This window comes from Oryzias melastigma, linkage group LG24, assembly GCF_002922805.2.
Source record: "Oryzias melastigma strain HK-1 linkage group LG24, ASM292280v2, whole genome shotgun sequence".
NCBI lineage: Eukaryota > Metazoa > Chordata > Actinopteri > Beloniformes > Adrianichthyidae > Oryzias > Oryzias melastigma.
In genome coordinates this window covers 23,008,802-23,015,801 of record NC_050535.1, presented here as the reverse complement: position 1 = coordinate 23,015,801, position 7,000 = coordinate 23,008,802, and the positions used below count along the sequence as shown (strand labels likewise).

Here is a 7,000-nt window from a genome sequence, read left to right as displayed (position 1 = left end):
GTTAAAATTGTTAAAACCAGATAAAACAAAATTATTGAATATTAGAAAACCTGGAAGAGCTCCATGTTTAAGGCTTCCTTTCCACGTTTAACAGGTTTATTTCAGTGGGTAACAAATGTTCTTGAGTCTTTTTGTCCTTTCTCTGCTTGACCTGTAGCGTCTGCCTGAAGGCGACAGATCAAACAGGGAGTGTCCAGGATATGATGCGTCTCTGATGATCTTCTTTGCTCTGATGAGGCAGCGGGAGCTCTAACTTTTACAGTTACGTAAAGACTTTGACGGTCGCATCAGAGCCCGGGGAAAGCAAAGACATTCAAGCTCTCCCCGGAAACTTCCTCCAACTCTTTTGGGGGGAGTTCGAGATGTTCACAGGCAAGCCAATAGGTGTAGTCTCTCCAGGGTCTTCCCCGGGGCCTCCGCCCAGTGGGAGATACCCGGAGCACCTCCCTAAGGAGGTGTCCAGAAGGCATTCGGATCAGATGCCCGAGCCACCTAAACTGGCTCCCTGGACATGGAGGAGCTGTAGTCGTGCTCTGACTGACCGAGGTTCTTATCCTATTTCTATATGGAGGAAGCTCATCTCGACCATTCACATCTACATTAGTCTTGACACACTGCACATCCTCGTTAAGCTTGGAGGCAGTCAGGCAATAAATTGTTCTTAGTTGATTCAACATACTGTAATTACTGCACATTTTATAATGACATTACTCAACAAAATCTCAATAAGTGAAGGTATGTCTCCATTTTTGTACAAGCAGTAACAAGAACAAATAAGACAATTAAGTGTAATTTTTGTGCTTTTTTGCATTATACTAATTTGTGTAATATTCATCAAAACAACAGTCTTCTTATTCATGATTAACTCCTAATTATTTGGAAAGGTTTAATCTGGATTTTAACTCTGTTAATGTTTTATTCACATGATTTCTTTGAACTAAAAGAGGAAAAGTATTCTTGTTCTCACCATTATCTGTGGTGCATAAATCTGTCATGGTGTTAATACTCAAACTTTCACTTTAACTTCTGTTTTTTTCTTTCTGACAGCTGCTGCAGTTCATCCTTTAACCACAAAGAGTGCCAAACGTAATTCCGAGAACCCTAAAAATGAAACAAGCATACTAAAAAAATGCTTTTCTTTCTGCAGAACTTTAGGAGTCTCCTGTCCAACTCTGCTTGTGTTGTCATGTTGCAGGAGAGGTCTGGGGTGACTGCGTCTCAGGAATTTCTCTGCAACCCCCCCAGGTTAATCCCTGACAGGGCGACGTCTGGCTGAGGACAAGAGCTGTCTGCTTTTTATCTCTAACAAATCTTCGGGCCACACCCTCCATCTTAACCTGTGTTTATCCTTGTGTGTGTTTAACAGCCACCCCATTGTTGTGAGGCAGTTGGTCGAGGTGTGGCTCCTCTGCTGAATTACAGTCATGGACATCCGTAAATGACAAGATCAAATCACCCACGAGTGAAGCAGAGGAGGAGACATCGTCTTGGCGTGAATGTGTTTGAAAGTGTTAGAAAATTAAAAAAAAAATTGCGTTTGGCTTATCAAGTTTCTGATGCACCTGGTTTTTCCCTAACTTACCATCAACACCTGTGACCACAGAGCAAACACAGAGCAGGGGAGTGCAGCTAGGCAGATAAACAGAGCAAAACCAGTTTTTCAGGAAGCAGTGGTTCATCAGATGTGGCTAAAAACATCATAGTTTCATCGCACACAGAGCTCACAGCACAACACTCGTCAAGTATCACAACTGTGTGGACATAAATCAGCTCATATCAAAGAATTTCATTTTTTTGTGCTTGAATAAGACACTCGAACAAACTGTGTGGCTGTGTGCTGAAGAAGACTGATAAGCTGCCGGCAAACACACACACACACACACACGCCTGAGGTCGAGTCAGTTCCAGGAAGAACCTTTCACACAGGGAGGGGGAGGCGGCTTGTTCAGCCTCAATGGTTGAGACTTTGTTTTCAGTTTTTTGTTTTTAAACAGGTGTTATGGAGATTATGCAGGTGAGGTGTGAAGGAGGAAGCCATGAGAGTGGAGAGAAAGGTTATATCAGAAACTTCACACAGAAGCCCATTTATCTTTTGTGCTATTATAAAAGCGTTCCCAGTGTTTTTTCTTTAAAGATCCATTCCAACAGTAATATTTTTGGGATTTTCAACATATTCTTGTGGCATTTTTCTCATGTATAAGGAAAATTAAGTTTATAATTACATTTTAATTCAAATTGTTGTGAATCAGGAGCAGATTAAAAAATGTGTGTGACGTTACAGCCGGTAGGTCACAATCTCCCTTCTCCTGTCCATTCTGACACTTGCGGACAAATAGATCCATGTACATCTTTGAGTTTGCTGTCTATGCTAGAATATGGCTCAAAATTATAAGAGTGAAAACCATGGAAATTAATATAGCTCCAATATTAATTCCCATTTTTGTTGCATCTGTAATGTTTGTTGGGGGTTATAGGGCTGAAAGCTAGGGTGAGAACAAAGGGATGATGGGAAAATGAGGGAACGCTTAGTGCGCATCAATAGACCCTACAACTCAGACGGAAATTTCTGATGAACTCCTGCAACTCAGCAGAAACTATTTTCAAATTACAGATTTTTTTGATTTTGGCTAAATTTGCATTATCATAATTAGAAAATCAATAGAAAGACTTTGAAAATAAATCAAAAATTGTTATTTATTAAAAAAAAAACATGAATTTCATTTACAAAATACTCAGAAATGCAATACTGGGTCTAATTTTCTCAATTAATGTCCTCCGTTATTAGGAAATTTCCACAAGAACACGTGAAAAACACCAAAGACACAATGTTCATTGGAGTTGTTTTTTTAAGTCAAGTTTGGTTCTGCCTGTTTGGAGGCTTAGAAGTCAATTAAAAACCTGTTCTGTCAACAGGCTCTGCACCAGGCAGGGGAAAACATGAATCACACAGAAGAAGACACTTTAATAAACATAACATGATTCACTGGTGGATTGCAAAACTGAAAAAAATCCCCAACATTAGTTTTCACTGAAGTTTTCCACAATGTGAGGTTAAAAAAAGTTTAAAGATTTGATTTCTTACAGGAATTTTACTTCTTTGTTATCTTTGTAACAAGATAGGCGTCTTTAAGAAACAGGGCGTCTTCCCTGCAAGCTGCAGCCTGATCATCTTGAGGGTCAGGTGTCACCTTGTGCACTTTTCACAACAAACATGAAGCTCGCGTCACTGCACATCTCCATCACAGTGTCAAATGCTAACTAGTCTCAGGAAAAAAGTGTGAACCGGTCACACACATCAACCTGCTAATTCATGACCACAGGCAGGGTTTTCTCTCTACTGCTGTTGGGGGATCAGTGCATCACAGTATCTGGTGACAGAAATCCACAAACTGAGGTTTTGGTTGGGTCAGCAGAGGAGCTTCACTGTCAGGTTGAGGACCGTTTAAATTGGGTTTTGAGTCACATTTTTTTTTCACAAATTGAAAGTTTAATAATATTACACAATTTTGTAAATAATGAATAATAGTCAAGACATTTGTTAAGAGCTTAAAAATGTCTAAATGGGTTTACTAAGGAGTTATTTCTGTTCTTATAGATTTTATTTAAATATTTTAACTGCTGGCTCTATTATACACATTAGGTATGAAACCAAACCAAAAAGATAGACCCTCAATGGTTAATATTTGTAAAACATAGCTTTTAGTCTCCCTACATGATTGTGAAGATTGTAGGTTCTACTTGTGACGATGAGGCAGAGGTGTTCAGGACACAGAGACTCAAACATGGGAAGCCTGCTCAGACTGTATGCAGCACAAAACAAGACTTCACACCAAGATCTGCTTGGTGCCAGACTAAATACAGTCTGTGATCATTGCTTGATGTGGAACAGCTAGTGAACCATGGGGGCAGAGGGCGAAGACTGGCGGGAGGTGAGGAAGGTGCTTGTCAAAACTCAGGCAATGGCTCCCTCTGGTGGTCGAAGGTGGAGGAGGATGGTTAAAGTGTGACACTACGTCCTAATCCGAAGTATTCCCTTCTCCTTAATTTGAAGTGACAGTTTAAGTCAAAGTTGTGTCCGGATTAACATTATTTTTTTTAAGCTTCACCCTCCAAGAGGAGGGGTCCAAAGTCCACCATCACGAGGGTAAACCGCGTCTCGCTGAGAAGCGCTTTTCTTCATGTTGGTGCGCTCTGAACCACAGAAGTTTACATTGAAAGCTAAGTAATGATTTTTTGTTGTAGCATGGTCTTTTTAAAATTATAAAACTGCTGTTGTGTATATTCAAGCGCTGGAAGCTCCAAGCTAAAGCTAGCGGACCGGGGATATTGATGACATAATTGAACGAAAGTCACGTCCGAAATATTAGACACTATTTTTCCATCACCCTCCGTTTGGAAGAACAGCCCTCATATGAAGCACTCCGCTGAGAAAATGTCCTTTGCTGTTCCCTCTGTCCACAAGGGGAAGGGAGAAGGGAAGAATTCAGATTGAGCCTATGTCACCTCTACAAGATCTTACAAACTGCATTGTTTTTGTCTGCTCCTGATTCAAATAAAATTTAAATAAATTAAATGCTTAAAAGGGTAACTTTGATTTTAAAACTCTAAAAACAAGATTTTCATTGGAGTGGGTCTTTAAAGCTTTTATTAGTCACACCAAGTCACTTTACCTAACTGGGTTAGACACTTCCTGAGACCTTGAAAAGGATACAGCAGGTTAAGAAGATGGGCGAATGAAGTCAAGGAGCATGGGAGAAGTCACACTACAGCAAAAACCTGAACTTAGATATGAACTTCTCCCTTCTGAACTCTGAAGGCAGAACACTTGAAAACAAAGAAGTCTATTTCAGGGTGCATTCAGGCTGGACACATCCGGCTTGCTTACAGTGAACCAGAGTTTGTGTACCTTGATAATGTACAACAACGTTGTAGTCTGAATCCTGATCTGGGATCAGGAACCACTCTCTGACCATCTCTTGAGTTAATTTCTGTCCAGATTGAGCTCCGGTTTGCTCTGCGTTTTTCTCAGTCTGAATCGGCTCTGTGGTTGGAGTACAACCCTGGACCAAAAGGTCAATGTAACAACTCATTGAAATATGGTGGGATGAAGGCAGGCTTCACTTTTAATGTGATACACATTGCTTTTCACACTGTTTTCCCGACAATCTATACATCATAAACACGTATCAGCTCACCTTTATAACCATTGTCTTCTCAGGGCTTCCATTATTCTTTCTTTTGTTGCTTTGCCCCGCCCCCGTAATTCCTGGCCAGAGATCTTTGGTCACGATCTTTTGTTTACGAGATTTGGTTCGAAACAGAAATGTTCGGTTGATGTTAGTCTGAACACAGACCAAACATAAGGTTCAGGACTTGATCAAATGGACTCATTCCGGACCAACAGACTTTTCCAGTCTGAATACACCCTTGGACTAAGTTTATTGAGGTTAATCTCTATCAATCTCTATACAATAGTATCTCTATACAATAGTAGTTTGGATTAAACTATCAGCCAGCCATCTTGAATCTTTTTTAAGTATTATCCACAAATATAGTTGTGGTATGAAAAATACATGAGACACAATGGGAACTTTGGTGGATTACAGTAAATCTGAAATGATAGCTAGATCCCTGTTGTCATCAAATTTAGGTTTTCTCGCTTTTTCAGGAATTAAACAAAATCAATTTCATCCCAACTTTCCAGCCTTTTTTCTGGAGCGATAATATAATTTTCCTCATTTGGAAGGCTTTTTTCTCCCATTTTGCTCAGGAAATCAAAAATCTTTTTAAATAAAACACATTACTTTTACCATTTATTGTCTGTCTGTCCATTTCAGGATTCATCTTAAAACTTCCAATCTTAGATTAAAGTTTAAATTCCTATTCAAAGATGAATAATTGCTGCTCTGTAATGTCTCTTTGAGCTTTCATGTCTTTACAGTTGCTCATGTTTGCTGCCCAGAAACATTTTAATCCAGGTCTTAAACAGAAAGTAAAAAGTCTTTGGGTTCCAGCCACACTTTCTTTTTTTTTTTAATACTCATTTGGACTTCAGCAAAATTCACTCCCAAGAATGCAATGAAACAATTCAATCTCAATTCAGTTTTATTTATATAGCCCAATATCACAAATCAATTCCCTTATTGGGCTTCATTCAAGTAATTTTACAGAAGCAGAAAGTCGGTTATAAAGTATAAACAATTGCTAAACAAGAACAGAAAAAAACCCAATTAAAACGTTGTGTCCCTGTTTCCCTTTGGTTTCAAAGCACATTAACCAGGAAAAGATTCTTATTTTCTATCCAAAATAAAATCCTTTCTTTCATTTCAAATGTTGACTCCTTATATGTTTTGATTAATTGGTCTGCTAATATCTGAGTTTAGCCACATGAGCTTGTTTTTTATTCTTAGGTCTAAAAATAAAAAGTGCCTTAGTTTTTTCTATTGCATTATCTAAAAAGTTGTGATGCTAAAGTTGCCTCAAATTTGGAAAAAAACAGAAACTACGGAGCTTGTCTCCATCTGCTGGCTATTCTGTAAATTTCATCTTGCTAAACCCTGCAGAAAAGCAGGGTTAATTTACTAACCAAACCACATGTTGTTAATGATCATGAGATGATATTGATGTTTTTATCATTTAATGGTGTTTTCAAAGTAAAAGTTAGTAAGAAATGTGTCTTTAGCAAACTTTAGATGTGTAAATTGTGTCTGCAAAAACAAAAACATTTGCATTCATCTTCTAAACTTGCTTAATCCCTTTCAGGCCACACCCTGGACTGGTTGTGTTGCATCCACACCTATAGGGACACCTTGGAATTACCTGTGAAGAATGTTTTAATTTGGTTATGTTATTTTGGACTGTGCCTAAGAAAGGAGGGGAGGACACAGAAACTCCACATGGAAAGCCTCCAGCTGGGATTCGAACCAGAGCCTTCTCGCTCTGAAGAATGATAAAGATTACAAAACAAAACAAAACACCCCCAAAAAAATGCAAACTTTTC

The 7,000-nt window shown here is 38.9% G+C and overlaps 1 long non-coding RNA gene across 1 annotated transcript; it reads left to right on the top strand.

Annotated features, from left to right (window-relative positions):
* Positions 1 to 875: 875 nt before the first annotated feature.
* Positions 876 to 1,531, top strand: LOC118598179. The gene is made up of 2 exons (XR_004947299.1): positions 876 to 1,245; positions 1,367 to 1,531. It is a non-coding gene; the product is annotated as an uncharacterized LOC118598179 (long non-coding RNA).
* The last annotated feature ends 5,469 nt before the right edge of the window (positions 1,532 to 7,000 follow it).